Source organism: Budorcas taxicolor, chromosome 17, assembly GCF_023091745.1.
Source record: "Budorcas taxicolor isolate Tak-1 chromosome 17, Takin1.1, whole genome shotgun sequence".
In the NCBI taxonomy this organism is placed as follows: domain Eukaryota; kingdom Metazoa; phylum Chordata; class Mammalia; order Artiodactyla; family Bovidae; genus Budorcas; species Budorcas taxicolor.
This window is the reverse complement of record NC_068926.1, coordinates 53,694,858-53,714,439: the sequence shown is the minus strand read 5'-3', so window position 1 is coordinate 53,714,439 and position 19,582 is coordinate 53,694,858.

Here is a 19,582-nt window from a genome sequence, read left to right as displayed (position 1 = left end):
CTTTGGATTTATGGACAAGCATGTTAACCAATGGAAATCAAAATTCTGGCATTACTTCATCATGCTAAATTGTCATTGGCTGCCAATCGCTGAGGGCTGGACCGCCGGGCTGGCAGTTAACCCTTTCAGGGACAACTATGCCCTTTACATTCATTTTATTTTGAAAGATGAAGCAAGGACAGATGAAAAGCTTAGAAAGGTCCCCAGGCCTTCAAGCTCCACCTTTGGTTCTCACCCCAGAAGAAAGAGTTTCACCCTGCAGAGGAACACCCGGGGACAAATTTCCTGGAGAAAAGTTTTGAACTTTTAAAGTGTAGAATCAGCTGACCTTGCTTAGTAAGAGGAGAGGGGAAGAGAGAGGAGTTTGATTCACTTTTTGTGCTGTCAGAACAGAGACCAGAGTTGGAAAGATTCCATTAATCTTACAGAGCAATCAGTCATTGAGAGGATTGAATTGCATTTCCTGCCCAAAGATGTAGAGACAGATGACCTTTGCAGCAGCTCTCAGACCCCCAGTTCACAGCTGGAGAGAGGATGTGTCAGCATTTACTTAGGGTCTCACCCTGCCCTTTGTTCAAAATTCAAACTCTTTGTGTTCAAGCTGCTGCGTGGTTTTTTGTAGTTGTTGATGCTGCTGATTTTTTTTTTTTTTAACCTCCCACATCTTGTAACTTATGAGAAACAAACTCTGTTTGGCTGATGATAATAACTGGAGGTGCCCCAGAGAGGAAACCAGAATAGATGAGGGGGAATTTTAAGAGAGACCACTGGGCCTTTTGGTTTTCATTTACTGCCCCTTCCTGGGCTCCTTGAATGCTGCAGGCTGAACTGGATGGAGCCAGAAATCCAGCAAAACTAATAATAATGCTTCATGTTTGCATGGCTCTATTACCAAAAAAAGCTTTTACATGCGTTACTTCATGTGGCCGGGGGGGGCGGGGGTGGCGGGGGGGGGGGGGGGATCTTCTAGAATGGAAGCATTTACATAAAGGAACATTCTAAATTCCCAAATGTCATGAGCTACATGACTTGGACCAAGGACCCAAACTGAGCCTCAGTTATCCCATCTGTAAAGTGGGGCTTTGGGGGGGAATCATGATACCAAACGTTGAAGAGTTCATATGATGATTGAGTGAGCCAGTGTTCTGGAACAGAGTGGTCAGTAAACAGTGTGTCTTCATTAAAATGAAGGCAACCACCTGGACTTAATAACTCTAACTAGTTGTGGAATCAAGAAATGTAGTCTGGGGACTTCCCTAGTGGTCCAGTGGCTAAGACTCTCTGCTACCAATGTAGGGGGCCAGGATTCCATCCCTAGTCAGGGAACTAGACCTTGCATGCTACAACTGAAAGGATTCCACAGGCCCCAGTGAAGATCCTGTGTGCCGCAACTAAGACCCAAGGCAGCCAAATAAAGATTTTTTTTAAAAAGAAGAAGTTTAGTTTTCCCCCAAGAGGAAGGCGGCCTGAGATGAAGGCATCAGCCCTGGTTTTCTCTCCAACATTCTTCTCTCCCCAATAGGTCTCCTTCAAAGTCTGAACACACCAAACTACTTTGAATTCTTTGAATAAACCTGCTTTCTCTCCTCCAGACCTTTGCCTATGCCGGTTCCTCTGCTCAGAGCACTCTCTCCTGGCAGCATTCCTCCTCTTGTTTGTAATATAATAGTTCTTATTTATTCTCCTGGAATCAGACTAGATGGCTTCTCTTCCCTTATTCACTGATGTATCTTAAAGGTAGCACAGTGCCAGCACCTACTCTAAAATAGTGTTTAATGGAAGTCCAGCATCCCTTACATGCCTCTCCAAGTCCCCAAATTCTTCATCTTCCACAAAGCTAGGAATGAAAGTGCTAAGATCTTCTCTTTTCCTAGCGATCCATAGTATACCACTCTTTGCAGATGGAATCAGTGGCTTTTTAACTCTCCTTGAAATGGCATTCAGTAATTCACCAGTTCTTCACTGAGTGCCTCCTAGATTCATCCACAGAGTGGACTTTACAGGAAACACTCCTCCTCACCCAGCAACACCTATTTATTGCTCCTGTGCCATGCTCAGTCTTGTCCAACTCACTTGCAACTCCATGGATTGTGGCCCTGCCAGGCTCCTCTGTCCATGGAGTTTTCGAGAGAATACTGGAGCAGCTTGCCATTTCCTATTTCAGGGGATCTTCCCCACCCAGGGATTCTGAACCCTCGTCTCTTGTCTTCTTCATTGGCAAGCACGTTCTTTACCACTAGTGCCACCGGGGAAGTCCTAGTCATGGCTGAAAGCAGGTCTTTCGTGCCAGTGACGTTAGGATGGTCTGAAACAAGATGGACCACTGGCTCTTAGCCTCAGCCTGAAGAGAGAAATCTCGCCAGTTGCAAACTGACAGCAGGTGAGTTGGCCCAGTTTACCTTAACACAAACCCTGTCTCATCCAGAACACTTCTCACGATTATAATATACTGCTCACGTATTCATGGTCTAGTCTGTCTCACTGAAAGAAGTCTCTTCTTGAATGAGAACCTTCTGTAATAGCACAGGGAACTCTACTCAGTGCTCTGTGGCGACCTAAATGGGAAGGAAATCCAAGAGAGTGTAGATACATGTCTATGTATGGGCTTCCCTGGTGCCTCAATGGTAACGAGTCAGCCTGCCAATGCAGCAGACGTGGGTTCGATCCCTGGGTCGGGAAGACCCCCCAGAGAAGAAGATTGCAACCCATTCCAGTATTCTTGCCTGGAGAATCCCATGGACAGAGGAACCTGCTGGGCTACAGTAGGGTTGCAAAGAGTAAGACATGACTAAAGCGACGGAGCACCGACCCGTATGTGTGTGTGTATAACTGATTTACTTTGCTGTACAGCAGAAACTAACTGTACTCCAATAAGAAAATAAAGAAATGCAAATAATGTCTCTCTAGTGAAACCCGAAGGATATGGGTTTATGACCCTGTTGTACAGTCACCAGTTTTTTTAATCTAATTTAGCAGTCTAATAAATTGTAATAAATTTAATAGCCCATCCCCCCCCCCCCCAAAAAAGAAGGAAGTCGCTGAGACTGACTTTGGTCTTACTCACTGCTTATCCTCAGCCCTTATGGCTTGGCTCATAAAATATACCCACCAAACATTTGTTGAATGAATGAATTCAGCCAGCTCCACACTATGTCTATTTTCAGCTTGAGCAACTAGACCTTAAAGTGTACCTCTTTGAAGAAGATGCAAGGGCTCTAAGAGACCCTCTTAAAGTGTAACAAACACGGTTGTGGGGGACACAGTGCTCTGTACAGTTTTCTAGCTCCAAAGCCCACGCTCTGTTCTGTATTCCAGACTGCCTCCCAGGCTCAGGGTTCATGAGATCTGCTGGGCAGAAACTGAGTCACAGGGCCACCTAGAGGTAGGGAACCAGCTATCAACAACACCTGCAGCTGGGGCCTGCAAACAGGCATCCTGCCCAGACCCGTGACCTTCACCGTCTATCTGGAAGGCCCATCAAGATAATAATCCTGGGAAAGGAGGCCTATTTGCATGTGATTGTGGCCCGGGGAGGGTGTGGTAGCACTCTGTCACTAGCCACTTTCTAGATCTCTTGATGGCCTGGAGGCTGGAGACCTGGGCCAAGAGGGGGCAGGGCACAGAGCCAGCTGCGGGGGCAAGGCTGATGGGTCTCTGGGTCACCAACAGCCCCCCAAAGAGCTAGGCAGCCTTGGTCTTCTGCTCCTGATTTCTAAAATCGATCTGTCAGCCTAAGCCTTGACTTCAGTCTCAGCATCAGTGCCTCCCAAAAGCAATCACATCTGCCCTGGGCAAGGCATAGACACTTGAGTACTGCTTTGTGAGTCCTCCACTCACCTGGCCTAACTTACTGACCTGCCAGACCTTAAACTCTTGGAAGAAAGTTTGATGCTCCTGGGACCTCCCTGATGGTCCAGTGGCTAAGACTCCACGTTCCCAATGCAGGGGGCCTGGGTTCGAGATTCACACGCTGCCACTAAACGATTTCACATGCCGCCAGGAAAATCCCCCATGCAGCAAAAGAAGAAGAAGAAGAAAAGTTTGATGCTCCTTTTGTTTCCAACCCTACACACTCGGTAGGTACACAGTAAAAAGTACAGGATGGGTTCCTATGTTTTTCCAGAATTCTGACTTAACCTATGAGCTGTGTGCCTTTGGGGAAAGTGACTTCACCTCTCTGAATCTCATTATGACTTGTACAATGGGAAAAACAATAGATCGTTGGAGGAATGAGGTGAGATCATGGAAACACTGTCATAACACTCCGTATTTCATTATTCTGCTTCCATATGCTCTGTAGACTCATCACTTCTATCACATAGTTTATTTCTTTATTTTGTTTAGTTTTTTTCTCCTTTCATTTCCCTCTGTACTCCCAGCCCTGCAAATAGAGCTTGGCCTGTTGTAAGTTCTCAGTATTTGTTGAATAAATGAATAGAGGGATATAAAGTGATTAGTGGTCAATAAATGCCCTATAGTGGTACCGATCATTAATTACCATTATGATTAAGAACTCAGTTTCTGAAATCTAATTGAAAGCAGTGTAATTGGAACAGGGGAAGTTTCAACATCACAGTAGGAAGTTAGGTGCTCTGGCTGAGAAATCCTGTCCACAGTAAATACTAAATGTGTGACCTGAAACAAGTGACTTCACCTTCTTAAGGCCCAGTTTCCTCATCTGTAAAGTAGAGGTAATACTACCACCTCCCTTGTACACAGCGAGGATAGGATAAGATGGTAAATGCAAAGCATTTAGTGCCTGGTAAGTGTTCAATAAACAATGGTAAGTGTTCAATAAACAATGGTCATCGGGGACTCACCTAGTGGTATAGTGGTTGAGAAGTTGCTTGCCAATGCAGGGAACATGAGTTTGATCCCTGGGGAAGATTCCACATGCATCGGGGCAACTAAGCCCGAGAGCCACAACTACTGAGCCTAAGTGCACCCTAGAGCCCGTGCTCAGCAATAAGAGAAGCCACCACGATGAGAAGCCCAAGTACCACAGCTAGAGAAAGCGCACACACAGCATCAAAGACCCAGCGCTGCCAAAACAGAAGTCATTGCTCATTATAGTAACATTCAGACTAGAAATGACTTCTGAGCCAATTAAATAGTTCTAAGTACTTAGCTCTGAAGCACTTAAAATAGGTAAGGGTCCAGAAAGCTCAGTTAATGTTTATTAAACTTTAGTTGCTCAAGGAATGGGATTTTGCTTAGTGTGCCATGATATTGGGCCCCTGCTGCTGCTGCTGCTGCTGCTAAGTCACTTCAGTCGTGTCCGACTCTGTGCGACCCCATAGACAGTAGCCCACCAGGCTCCCCCGTCCGTGGGATTCTCCAGGCAAGAACACTGGAGTGGGTTGCCAGTTCCTTCTCCAATGCATGAAAGTGAAAAGTGAAAGTGAAGTGGCTCAGTTGTGTCCGACTCTTAGCGACCCCATGGACTGCAGCCTACTAGGTTCCTCTGTCTCTGGGATTTTCCAGGCAAGAGTACTGGAGTGGGTCGCCATTGCCTTTTCTGATATTGGCCCCCAGTAGATGGCAAATAATGTTAAAACATGCTGAAAAATTTACACCCTGAGCTCCAACATGAGTGAGAACAAAGAATATCTATTAGAATAATAATCGGAACTTACCTGGTAGTCCAGTGGCTAAGACTCAGCACTCCCAATGCAGGGAGCCCAGGTTCGATCCCTGCTCAGGGAACTAGATCCCACATGCCACAGCTAAAGCTCTCAAGTGCTGCAACTAAGACCCAGCGCAGCCAAATAAGTACATAAATATTCAAGAAAGAAAAAAAGAAAAACTAATATCAATTGCCTAATGTGTGCCAGGTATGGTGTTGGGTGCTGGAGCTAGAGTAGTGAGCTGAAATAAACATGGTGGTCATGACTTTCAGACTAGTGAAACTTAGCAAAAGGGAGATTGTACCAACAGTTGCACAGACAGAGGGAACATCACAACTGATAAGTGGGTCACAGCAGAGAAGTATATGAGGCTTGAGATGTATATAATATGGGTGGGGGGAGAAGGGGGTTCATCTGGCTTGGGGTTGAGAAGGAAGTTAGGGAGCTGTTCCAAGGAAGTGAGGCACAGACTTGAGCTCTGAGGCAAGAGTTAGGCTGAGTGTGGGGGAAGTGTTCTCAGCAGAGAAAAATAGCAGATTCGAAGTCCTCGTGATGGAGTACATATGGTAAAGGAACTGAAAAAAGGCCTGTATGACCCAAATGTAGTGAGCTGAGGATGGGGGTTAGGGATGAAATAAACTGGAAAAATAAGTAGGCACTTCAAGAACTAATTGAGGGGCTTTCCTGGTGGTTCAGTGGCTAAGACTCCAAGCTCCCATTGCACGGGGCCCGGGTTTGATCCCTGGTGAGGAAACTAAGATGTCACATGCCTCAATTAAGACCCGGCACAGCCAAATAAATAAAAAATCTTTGGAAAAAAAAAAAAAAAACTAACTGGGCAATATCTGACAAAACTGAAGGATTGGGTAGCCTGTGATCCTGCAGTTGCATGCTAGGAAGATTCTAGAGAAACAGACACAAGTGCACCAGGAAGTATGACCAAGGATGGTAACCTCAGCTGCATTGTATGCAATCTTGGAAAACTTGGAACAACTCATGTTCATCGGCAGGGGAGTGGACACATTGCAGGTATGTCTTTCTTGGTTTCCTCAATAAACAGAGTCTGAATCAAAGGTCTACTTTGTTGGGGAGCGCATTCCCAAGGAGAAAGTGCAGAAAAGTGGGAGTGAGGCAGGGAAAGAGTCAAACAAGGGTACCAAAGAGAGGCCATAGTTACCATGGCAACTCAGGACCGTTCTGGGGAGAGGAAGGAGGGAGAGGAATTATCTCCTAGCTCCTGATCAAAGGTTTGCCCCACTGGGGTGTAAACACCCTCCTTCAGGATTACCCATGTGTGAGCACCTAGGAGGCCCTCAGTATCACACAGGAAAGCCCCAGATAGAGGCTGTTTGGCCAGAGCCCCACAAAATCAGTCAATGTGGTAATCAATGGTTAGGATGGAAAAAGTGGCAAAAGGAAATCACCCAAGACAGGAGGTTAAGGGCTCTGAAGGAGCCTATGGCCTGCACCTTGTAAGGTGGAATCTACACAGCAAGGGGAAAAACGGCCTAGAGCGCTCCTTGTGTCTACAAGATGACTCTGATCAGAAAATATTGAATCACATGACAAGTTGCAGAAGCAGGCACAAGCTAAAGTTCTGAACTTTGTATAAATTTCAGAAATGGGCCAAAGTAAACAATGTATATAGAAAAGCAATGGAACACATGAAGGATAAAGGCCAAACAGCAAAGTAGTTACTTCGGGAAGAAGGAGGAGGAGACTGGGATGGGCGGATGAGAATTTCAAAGAGAAATGCTGGTAATACTAGGGTTCTTTCTGCTGGTATTGTTTTTTTCTCTTTCTCTCCTTTTTTAATGGTACACTTCACAGATGTGCATGTCATGTCATCCTTGTGTAGGCACCATGCCAATCTTTGTATTGTTGCAGTTGTAGTAGACTGCACAGGTTTTTAAAATATTCATTTGGCAGTGCTGATTCTTATTTGCTGTGCCTGGGATCTAGTTCCCTGACAAAGAATTGAACCCAGGCCCTCTGCATAGAGAGTCTTAACCACTGGACCACTAGGCAAATCCCATATTAACTATTTCTTAACAAAATGGTACATTGTAAAAGCTGTCTTTGTACATTATCAATGTTCTAAATGAACTAATCATTAAATGTAAGATCCCAATAAAAAACAATGAGTAAATAGTGACTTATTTTTAATAAAATTTTATTTATTTGGCTGTGTCAGATCTTTTTTGTGGCATGTGGAATCTTTATTTGCAGCATGGAGGATCTAGTCCACTGACCAGGGATCGAACCCAGGCCCTCTTCTTTAGGAGCTTGGAGTCTTAGCCACTGAACCACCAGGGAAGTCCCATAGTGACATCTGAAATTATTATTTAAAAAGAAGAAAAGGATGTCGATGAGGGGGGCATAAGTGTGAATGTACTTAATGCCACAGAACTGTATGCTTTAAAATGATTAAACTGGTAAATTTTATATATATTTAACCCGTATTTTTTTTAAAAAGAGGGGGGGTAAGGAAAGAGGGATGGAAAGTGGCAGATCAGGCAAAGCCTTGTGACTGCGGTGAGGATTTGAATCTTTAACAATTTCTACCCATTGCATGAATTTTTATGAGAATAGATTTATATAGAAGTCCGTGCAAGGAGTTATACCAAGGAAGAAGACCAAATCCTTCCCTGATAACTGGAAAAGTCAGGCCAAATAGGAGGGTGGGTAACCTGTCAGGGGCCTCCAGCTGCTGTCCTCCTGCTGAATAAAGGAATAACTGCCAGTAGAGAATCAGCAGTAATCAGACAAGAGGCGATGACCGAACACATAGTACAGGCAAAGTCCTTCCGGGGGCCCAGGAGATGGACAGGCAAGTGCAGGACCGGTGAGTCCACCTGACCTTCAAAAAGCTAGTTCCCAGGTGAGAAGATAAGACTGGTAAAGGTACCCACAAGTACAGGGTGATAAGGGGCCCCCTTGCACTCTGAACACACCCACATAATAGCCTTCTTTCCATGTTAGAGTTATTTATTTATAGACATTTTAGTAGGAAGACTAGGGGCTCCTTAAGGGCATTCATTGACTCAGGCATTTATTGAACTACTGTGTACGCAGGCGCTGATTTGGGGCAGCTGGTATACAGTAGATATTTCAAAAATGTACATTGCCTGGCTTTCCGTCATCACTCAAATGCTCTTTTTTTTTTTTTTTTTGGCTTTGCTGCACAGATGTGGGATCTTAGTTCCCAAACCAGGAATTGAACCCCACAGCCCCTGCACTGGAAGGCAAAATCTTAACCACTGGACCACCAGAGAAGGCTCTCAGATTCGTTTTTTTTTAAATTTTGCTAGTTGCTGTTACAGAATGGGTTTAAAAGCAGAGACATCAGGGAGCAGTTTACTGCAGACCTCTCGGTAGGCAATGATGGTAGTCTGGTTAAGATGGAAGAGGCGATGCCAGGCACAAGAGCTGAGATTTTAAGAAAATGTGGGTTTCCTGATGGATTATATGTGGTAGGAAAAGGGCAAGGGGGAGCAAGGACCCAGGGGTGACTCCGAGGAAGATCAGCACCCCAATTTCCCCTTCTCCAGAAGGTTCTCTAGAACCACAGAACTGCATTGCACTTGACAGTCTGTTCCTGGGATGCTGGGCATTTTTATGTGATTAGGCTGGAATAGTTCTCTGGGAAATAAATGCCCTCAGCCTAAAAGGCTTTTACAAGCCAGGGCAGGGGATTAAAGGCGGCCAGGCTGAGGAGAAATTCCAAGGTCAGGAGACAGCTGGGTATGGAGACTTAATCTAAACCTTAAACGTTTTATTTTTCACTCCCTGAACCCAGGGTGTCACTTTAAATACGTGTTTGGCAACATTGGCTGTTCTATTTTTCTTTTTAATTATACAAAGAGAGATCCTGGAAACAGCTCAGCCCCCAGGCTGGGGGAGGCGAGGAAAGTCTGGCAACAGTTGGAGGAGGCAGACACCAGCTAAAAATTGAGTGAAGTCCCTTTGAAGGAGAGTGGAGACTCTACCCTGAACTCGGGGGGAGCCCTGACTCAGGGTTTCTAAAAGGAGACTGACAGTCACCAGCTTAGAACGGAGAGATGACAGATGGACAAATCTGCAAGATAAAAATATCACTAACACTAGCACGGCTCTCGTACCTCGAGTTTCTTCCCAGACCTCTGTCCTCCTCCTTCCTTTCATCCTCTGAGCAGAAAACACTTAACTAGACAATTCATTCACATTTACAGGCTACTCCCTGCTATGTGCTGGGCTCCAGGTTCAACTATTTGTATGTGTTATCTTGGGATTTTTTTTTTTTAATATATATTTGTTTGCACCAGGTCTTAGTTGTAGCATGTGGGATCGTCCATCTTCATTGTGGCATGCGCGAACTTTTTTTTTAAGATTGTTGTTGTGGACCATTTGTTTTATCGAATTTGTTACAATATTGCTTTGTAGTTTTTTGTTTTGGGGTTTTTTTTGGCCCCAAGGCATGTGATATCTTAGTTCCCCCCACCAGGAATTGAACCCATACCCCCTGCACTGGAAGGTAAAATCTTAATCACTGGACCTCCGGGGAAGTCCCAGCAGGCAAACTCTTAGTTGCAGCAAGAGGGATCTAGTTCCCTGACCAGGGATCGAACCTGGGACCCTGACTTGGGAGCTGGGAGTTTTAGCCACTGGACCATCAGGAAATTGTTGATACCTTGTTTCACGCAGACAGCAATGTTGTGAGTAGATAATCATACATATCATTATCCCTATTTTCTAGATCTGAGACTTAGAGAGATTAACTATAACTGCAGCTCCCCAGTGTTGGGCCTGGGCTTGTTTGCCCTCAAATGCATTCCTTGCCCTTCCTCTGCTTAGCTCTATCACTGGGAGGCCAACCTTTGCAGGCTGCCTAAAGAGCTGACTTCCTTTATAGATCAACCAATGGGAGGCAGTGATAGGAGCCTAGTGGGCGGGAAGAAGGGAGAAGCCAGGGTTTTTCTCCCTGTCTCTATCGCTGGAAATAGTTCCAGGAGCAGCTGCATTTCCTGTGTCTCTACCTCCCACCAGACAGTGCCACTGTGGGTCCAGCTTCTACCTGGGGACTCGGGTCCTTCCTGGGTACCAGAAGCACCACCCCGCCTCTGTCCATCCAACTCCGGGGGTGGTCCTGACCTTCCTGCTGTTGCTAATCTGTAGGTTCTTCACCCTCCCCTTTTTGCCTGCGTCCATGGTTCTTCCATTACCTAGGAAGCGAATGCATACATTCCCCTATTCTAGTGTCTGCTTCTCCTGCTTGGATTCTCACTGATTTTCTACCTTTCGTGAATACTCGCCATCTAGCCAATTCATCTGGTTTGGAATGACACAATTCTCTCCTTGAGCACAGGACATCCCACAAAACAAAAAATAGTAACCACCGTTTGTTGAGCATTATGCCGATTGCCAGTCAAATGTTCTTTCGTGGAACACTCATAGCAACCCTTTCTGCCAAATCCCATTAATTACTATCCCCATTTGACAGGTGGGGCTCAGGTTGAGTTGCTTGCCCAAAGGGGTACAGTTATAAACTGACAAAGCTGGGATTCACATCAAGGGACTCCTAAACCCATGTGACTTTCTCTAATCTCTGCTGACATCTTTTTGTTGTTGTTTTTAATTTATGTGGCTGTGCTGGATCTTAGTTGCAGCATGTGAGATCTAGTTCCCTGACCAGGGATTGAACCTGGGTGCCCTGCATTGGGATCATGGATTCCTAGCCACTGGGCCAGCAGGGAAGTCCTTCTGCTGACATCTTGAACAGACTTGCAGCCCCATGATAAACCCATTAGGACTCAAGTCCCTTGGGTGACTGAAGATCCCTCTTCAACTCAGTCCAGGGTACATATATGAGCATTCCTAGGGTAGGGGCTTCCCTGGTGGCTCAGATGGTAAAGAATCTGCCTCCAATGCGGGAGACCCGGGTTCAGTCCCTAGGTCAGGAAGATCCCCTAGAAAAGGGCATGGCAACCCACTCCAGTATTCTTGCCTGGAGAATCCCATGGACAGAGGAGCCTGGTGGGCTACAGTCCATGGGTTTGCAAAGAGTTGGACATGACTGAGTGACTAACACAGACACACAGGGCGAACTATCACAGACTGGACAGCCAAGAATACAGAAGCTTATTGCCTCACATTTGGGGAGGCTGAAGGTCTGAAATCCAGGAATCAGGAAGACCATGATCCCTCTGAAGTCTCCACCAAAAGATCTGACCCAAGCCTCTCTCCCAGCTTTTGGAAGTCTCAGGCACTCCCTGGCTTGCAGATGGCCATCTTTACCCTGTGTCTCTTCATATCATTTTTTCTCTGAGACTCTGTGTGCCTAAATCTCCTCCTTTTATAAGCACACATCATACATACTGGATCAGGGCTTACTGTGATTAAATGATCTCATTTTAACTTGGTTGCCTCTATAAAGACCCTGTTTTTAAAATAAGATAATGCTCTGAGGTACTGGGAGTTGGAACTTAAACGTCTCTTTTGTGGGGAGAGGGACATAATTTAACTCATAACCGTCCTTGATGCAGGTGCTCTGTTTCTACAATGTGACCTTGTTGGTCCTGTTTTCCTATTTTTGGTGGCTCTGAGAAGCTTGCAGAATCTTCTTTCCCAGGCCAGGGACTGAACCCAGGACCATAGCAGTGAAAGCACTGAGTCCTAACCACTGGGCAGCCGGGGAACTCCCACTCCTCTTTTCCTAATGGTTGCTAGATTTCCAGGAAGACCCCACTCCTTTAAGAGATTGCGATGGCTTCCAAAGTCATGTTTGTATTCCAAAATTTATCCCAACATTCTACCCCAAAATATTTAGTGAGATGTAAAGCACCTAATATAGCCAAACCCATTTTGAAAAAGTAGGACAAAGTTGAAAGACTTAACCTAACTAACTTCAACACTTATTTTAAAGGTAGAGTAATCAAGAGAGAGTATACTGGCATATTAGAAAATAGGGCAATGGAATAGAATAGAGAATCCAGAAACAGACACTCACATATAATCGTTTGATTTTTGACAGAATGGTCCGTGCGTTTCAATGGGGAACTTGCTTCTTATCTTTTAAAACTCAAAAAAAAAAAATATTTATTTGGTTGTGGCTGACTTAATTGTAGCATGCAGGATCTTCAGTGTTGGCACGCAGGCTCTAGCTCCCCGACTATGGGTTGAACCTGGTCCCCCTGCATTGTGAGCATGGAGTTAACCACTGAACCACCAGGGAAGTTCCTCTAAGGCTTTTTTTTTAATATTTTTTTATTTCACTGCTCCGGGTCTCGCTTGTGGTATATAGGATCTAGTTCTCTGACCTGGGATCAAACTCAGGCCCTTTGCATTGGGAGCACAGAGTCTTAACCACTGGACCACCAGGGAAGTCCCAAGGCTTTTTTTTTTTTTTTTCCCAATAATTTTTATTTATTTATTTAGGCTACTCTGGGTCTTTGTTACTTTTGCCCTGGCTTTCTACAGTTGAGGTGAGCAGGGGCTACTCACTGTTGCTCTGCCCAGGCTTCTAACCATGGTGGCTTGCTGGGGAGCACGACCTCAAGCTCAGGGACTCAGTAGTTGTGGCGCACAGGCTTAGCTACTCTGTGACATGTGGGATCTTCCCAGACCAGGAATTGAACCTGTGTCAATCCCTGCACTGGCAGGTGAATTCTTAGCCACTGTGCCATCAGGGAAGTCCCCTCCAAGATTTTTTAAAACTCTTGTGTTTTAAAGTTTTAAAACATAGGTGAATATCTTTATGAGCTTGGGACTGGCAAATATTTCTTAGCCAGGACACAAAAAGCACTAGCCATAAAAAGCGTGAGCACAAACACACAGTCCCAGCGATGGCTTCTGCCCAGGGAGGAGAGTGAGCCCTGAAAGCTCAGGGCCTGAGGGGCAGGAAAGTGGGCTAGGGGCTCCCCTGCACATGGTCTCTGAGCTTCAGGTGCCGAGAACCATTCTGAGATCAACACAAACCCTAACTCTGAATTTTGTATCCAGTCCTCTGCTTCCTTCCATTACCCAGTTCTTTGACTCTCAAAGCCCCAGGATCACACACTAATGCCAACTTCCTGATGTCCTGTGGAGCTGGCACCAGGCGTGGGCAGCAGAGGGATTTCACACTTTCTGTGTGACACCTAGAGGGAATCACATGCATAGAAGGAAAACTTTTGAACTACTAAAAATAACTGTACAGGGAACCTCCCTGGTGGTGCAGTGGTTAAGACTTCACCTTCCAATGCAGGGGGCATGGGTTCAATCCCTGGTGGGAGAACTAAGATCCCAAATGCTGAGTGGCACATCCAAATAATGAAAAAAAAAAAAAAAAACATACAGAAGGAGGGTACTTCCTATCACCAGAGGTATAGAAGCACTGTTCTATAAAGGCAGGAGCTCAAGAAATTATGGCTCTTTTATTATTATTAATTTAGGGCTTTCAAACCTCAAGAGTAGTCAGAGGTCAGGCAGAGATAGGGGAAGGAAATAGAAGCAAGCATCCACGATGGGCTCTGACAAAATGCTCTTATTTCAAACTGAAAGTGGAGAATTCTTTACGGCCTTATTGGGCAGGAAGGGGCAAGGGATTTCCTCTTCAGCTGGGCATCAGATTTACCCCTTCTGAAAATGTGCCTGGTGGTGGTGACTGGGTGTCCAGACTCGGGGTCCATGAATAGGTATTTGTAATCTTTCTTTTTGCTAAGAGTATTGTTTGCTCAGAGAGGTTAAGTCTGTACAAGGTCACACTGCAATGGACTGGCCAAGGGAACAGTCAACCTTAACCACTGTAGAAGACTAAAAGTATTTAAAACTGAAGCTTATCTAGTGTGGTGGTTCTCAAACTTTACCCAGAAAACTGGCTAAAAGGAAACTGCTTGGGTAGGTTTTAGTAACTTGCATTTGAAAAGAATACCTCTGGAGATTCTGATGCAGAAGCAGGGGTCACTTTGGTGGTCCTTAAACCCCAGATTCTAGAGACTTACTGACTCAGTTCAGTGTCCTGTACTACTACTTACTAGCTTTCTGTGCATTTTTTTTTTCATCCTCAAAGTGATGATATACACCTGAAACCAACACACTATTGTAAATGGACTATAATTTTTAAGTGGTGATATTAATATGAAAATGTAAGGAATTTTTGAGTTCAATATAATATTTAATATATTCAATACACTAAAATAATAATAAAATAATTAAACATATTTTTTAAACATTTAATAAGATAATATAGATATTTGTTGTTGTTCAGTCAGTAAGTTGTGACTCTGACTCTTAGCAACCCCATGGTCAGCAGCACACCAGGCTCCTTTCTCCTCCAGTATCTCCTGTATGCGTGTGTGAGTCACTCAGTCTTGACTCTTTGCAACCCCATGGATGCATGGGGTCCTCAACAGGCTCCTCTGTCCATGGAATTCTTCAGGCAAGAATACTGGAGTGGGTTGCCATACCCTTCTCCAGGGGCTCTTCCCAACCCAGGAGTTGAACCTGGGTCTCCAGCATTGCAGGCAGATTCTTTACTGTCTGAGCCACCAGGGAAAGAAAGAAAGTGAAGTCGCTCAGTTGTGCCCGACTCTTTGCGACCCCATGGATAGTAGCCTGCACCAAGCTCCTCCGTCCATGGGATTTTCAAGGCAAGAGTACTGGAGTGGGTTGCCATTTCCTTCTCCAGGGAATCTTCCCAACCCAGGGATGGAACCCAGGTCTCTCACATTGTAGACAGACGCCTTACTGTCTGAGCCACCAGGGAAGCCCCCACTATCTCCTGGTGTTTGCTCAGATTGATGTCTATTGAGTCCGTGATGTTCTTTAACCATCTCATCCTCTGCTGCCCTCTTCTCCTTTTGCCTTTAATCTTTCCCAGCATCAGGGTCTTTTTCCAATGAGTTGGCTCTTCACATCAGGTGGCCAAAGTATTGGAGCCTCAGCTTCAGCAACGGTCCTTTCAATGGATATTCAGGGTTGATTTCCTTTGGGATTGACTGGTTTGATCTTGCAGTCCAAGGGACTTTCAAGAGTCTTCTCCAGGAGGATTCAAAAGCATCAGTTCTTCTGTGCTCAGCCTTCTTTATGGTCCAGCTCTCACTGTTGGAAAAACCATAGCTTTGACTATACGGACCTTTGTTGGCAAAGTACTGTCACTGCTTTCTAATACATTGTCTAGGTTTGTTATAGTGTTTCTTCCAAGGAGCAGGCATCTTTTAATTTCTTGGTTGCAGTTACCTTCCACAGTGATTTTGGGGCCCAAGAAAATAAACTCTATCACTGCTTCCACTTTTTGCCCTTCTATTTGCTGTGAAGTGATGACACCAGATGCCATGATCTTAGTTTTTTGATACTGAATTTTCACTCTCCTCTTTCACCTTCATCAAGAAGGCTCTTTGGTTCCTCTTCACTTTCTGCCATTAGAGTGGTATCTGCTTGACTGAGGTTGTTGATAATATATTTAATAAATTATCTATTACTCTGTTATTTAAGTATATTTTATATTACATATTTATTTATAATATATAAACTATTTACTAATACATAATTTAGAATGGTGTCTGTCATTGGTTCAGTTCAGTTCAGTCGCTCAGTCGTGTCCAATTCTTTGCGACCCCATGAACCGCAGCACACCAGGCCTCCCTGTCCATCACCAACTCCCGGAGTTTACCCAAACTCATGTCCATTGAATTGGTGATGCCATCCAACCATCTCATCCTCTGTTGTCCTCTTCTCACACCCTCAATCTTTCCCAGCATCAGGGTCTTTTCAGATGAGTCAGTTCTTCACATCAGGTGGCCGAAGTATTAGAGTTTCAGCTTCAACATCAGTCCTTCCAATGAACACCCAGGACTGATCTCCTTTAGGATGGACTTGTTGGATCTCTTTTCAGTCTAAGGGACTCTCAAGAGTCTTCTCCAACACCACAGTTCAAAAGCATCAATTCTTCTGAGCTCAGCTTTCTTTATAGTCCAACTCTCACATCCATACATGACTACTGGAAAAACCATAGCCTTGACTAGATGGACCTTTGTTGGCAAAGTAATGTCTCTGCTTTTTAATATGCTATCTAGGTTGGTCATAACTTTCCTTCCAAGAAGTAAGCGTCTTTTAACTTCATAGCTGCAGTCACCATCTACAGTGATTTTGGAGCCCCCCAAAATAAAGTCAGCCACTGTTTCCACTGTTTCCCCATCTATTTACCATGAAGTGATGGGACTGGATGCCATGATCTTAGTTTTCTGAATGTTGAGCTTTAAGCCAACTTTTTCACTCTCTTCTTTCACTTTCATCAAGAGACTCTTTAGTTCTTCTTCACTTTCTGCCATAAGGGTGGTGTCATCTGCATATCTGAGGTTATTGATATTTCTCCTGGAAATCTTGATTCCAGCTTGTACTTCATCCAGCGCAGCATTTCTCATGATGTACTCTGCATGTAAGTTAAATAAGCAGGGTGACAATATACAGCCTTGACGTACTCCTTTTCCTATTTGGAACCAGTGTGTTGTTCCCTGTCATTGTTAAGTACTACTTAAGTGCTATTTTATTTTTTACCCCATGCCATGTGGGAGTTTGCTGCCTCCCAAGGCAGCTCATACCATCTTTGGCCATCCCTGGGCTGTATCCATTGGCCACAGTGGTGAAGCAGGTTGCAGTAGTCCCTTGGATCTCTATACTTACATACACAGAGTTGATTGAAAAATTCTGTTTGGCTGTTTCAGATAAAACTCCAAAAGGCTGAGAGCACACACACCCCCTAGCCACTAGAGGGAGCCACACATAGTCCTTGGAAGCACCCCTGGGATGGGCAGCCCGCGTTCCAAGTCTGATTCTCCACTGGCTTCTTTGGTGTACTTTGGTAAGGTGCTTTCTCTCTGGGGCATCAGTTGCTGTTAAGTAGGGGTTTGGAATGGGGTGCATCTCACGGCCCCAACTAGCTCTAATGTGCTATGAGCTCCGTCGCTTCAGTCGTGTCTGACTCTTTGTGACCCCATGGACTATAGCCTGCTGGCTCCTCTGCCCATGGCAAGAATACTGGAGTGGGTCGCCATTTCCTTCTCCAGGGGATCTTCCCAACCTAGGGATCGAATCTGCATCTCTTATGTCTCCAGCATTGGCAGGTGGGTTCTTTGCCACTAGCCCACCTGGGAGAAAATTTATTAACCACTGACCCTTCAGGGCTCTAAGATTCTAAAACAGGAAGCAGGGTTTGCCCAGATACCCACCCCATCCACCCACCAACCCAAGTCTTGATAATTTTTTTTTTTTTTCTTCTCTTTTGCTCTGTGCATGTGGCGGTGGGGTGCAAACTCCATAGAATTAGGAGAGTGGGAGAGCTGGCCCCATCCCTACCCCAAAGCCCCCGGCCGATCTGCATTGACAAGTCCTTTGGTTCCTTCTTAGTCAGCAAATCTTCCCTCCCTGCTTCAAGGTTCTTCTCTTGCAGACCTGCTGGCCCCACCCAGGTTCCAGGTGGGTTGTAAAACTGAGGGGGAGCTTCTTAGAACCAAGACCATCTCATTATCTTTTTCATTAAACCTGTTCCTCTTGGGAATCTGTGTTGTGCCAGGTCCTATGAGAGGCCATGGGTGATAAGGAAGTAATTTAAAGAGAGGAGAACTTTGCTCTCAGATAGCTTCCCAGATGGTTCAATTCAGTTCAGTCGCTCAGTCGTGTCCGACTCTTTGCTACCCCATGGACTGCAGCACCCCAGGCTTCCCTGTCCATCACCAACTCCTGGAGTTTACTCAAAGCCATATCTATTGAGTCGGTGATGCCACCCAACCATCTCCTCCTCTGTCTTCCCCTTCTCTTGCCTTCAATCTTTCCCAGAATCAGGGTCTTTTCTGATGAGTCAGTTCTTCGCATCAGGTGGCCAAAATATTGGAGTTTCAGCTTCAGCATCAGTCCTTCCAATGAATATTCAGGACTGATTTCCTTTAGGACGAACTGGTTGGATCTCCTTGCTGTCCAAGGGATTCTCAAGAGTCTTCTCCAATACCACAGTTCAAAAGCATCGATTCTTCAGTGCTCAGCTTTCGTTATAGTTCAACTCTCACATCCATACACGACTACTGGAAAAACCACAGCTTTGACTAGATGGACCTTTGTTGGCAAAGTAATGCCTCTGCTTTTTAATATGCCGTCTAGGTTGGTCATAGCTTTTCTTCCAAGGAGCAATCATCTTTTAATTTCATGGCTGCTGTCACCATCTGCAGTGATTTTGGAGCCCAAGAAAACAAAGTCTCTCACTGTTTCCCCATCTCTCATTGTTTCATTGTTTCATCTCTCATTGTTTCCCCATCCATTTGCCTTGAAGTGATGGGACCGGATGCCATGATCTTCATTTTCCTGACTGTTGAGTTTTAAGCCAACTTTCTCACTCTCCTCTTTCACTTTCATCAAGAGGCTTTTTAGTTCTTCTTCACTTTCTGCCATAAGGGTGGTGTCATCTGCATATCTGAGGTTATTGATATTTCTCCCGGCAGTCTTGATTCCAGCTTGTGCTTCATCCAGTCCAACATTTTTCATGATGTACTCTACATATAAGTTAAATAAGCAGGGTGACAATATACAGCCTTGACATACTCCTTCCCCAATTTGGAACCAGTAGCCACCTGCCAATGCAGGAGGCACAAGAGACGCAGGTTCGATCCCTGAGTTGGGAAGATCCCTGGAGGAGGGCATGGCAACCCACTCCAGTATTCTTGCCTAGAAAATTTCATGGACAGAGGACTCTATAATCCATGGTGTCACAAAGAGTCAGTTACAACTGAGCAACTGAGCACACTCATTTGTTGAGGGGCGGGTTGGGGGGCACAAACAAGTCAGTACATAAATACACTAGGTGATTTCAGATACTGTTGTGATCACAACTATCAGGGAAATAAAACAGGGTGAGGTGACAACATGAAATGGGGCCTACTTTAGAAAAGGAAGGTCCCTCTTTGGAGGTGATATTTGAGCTGAGACACAGATGGCAAGTGAAAGAAGTGACA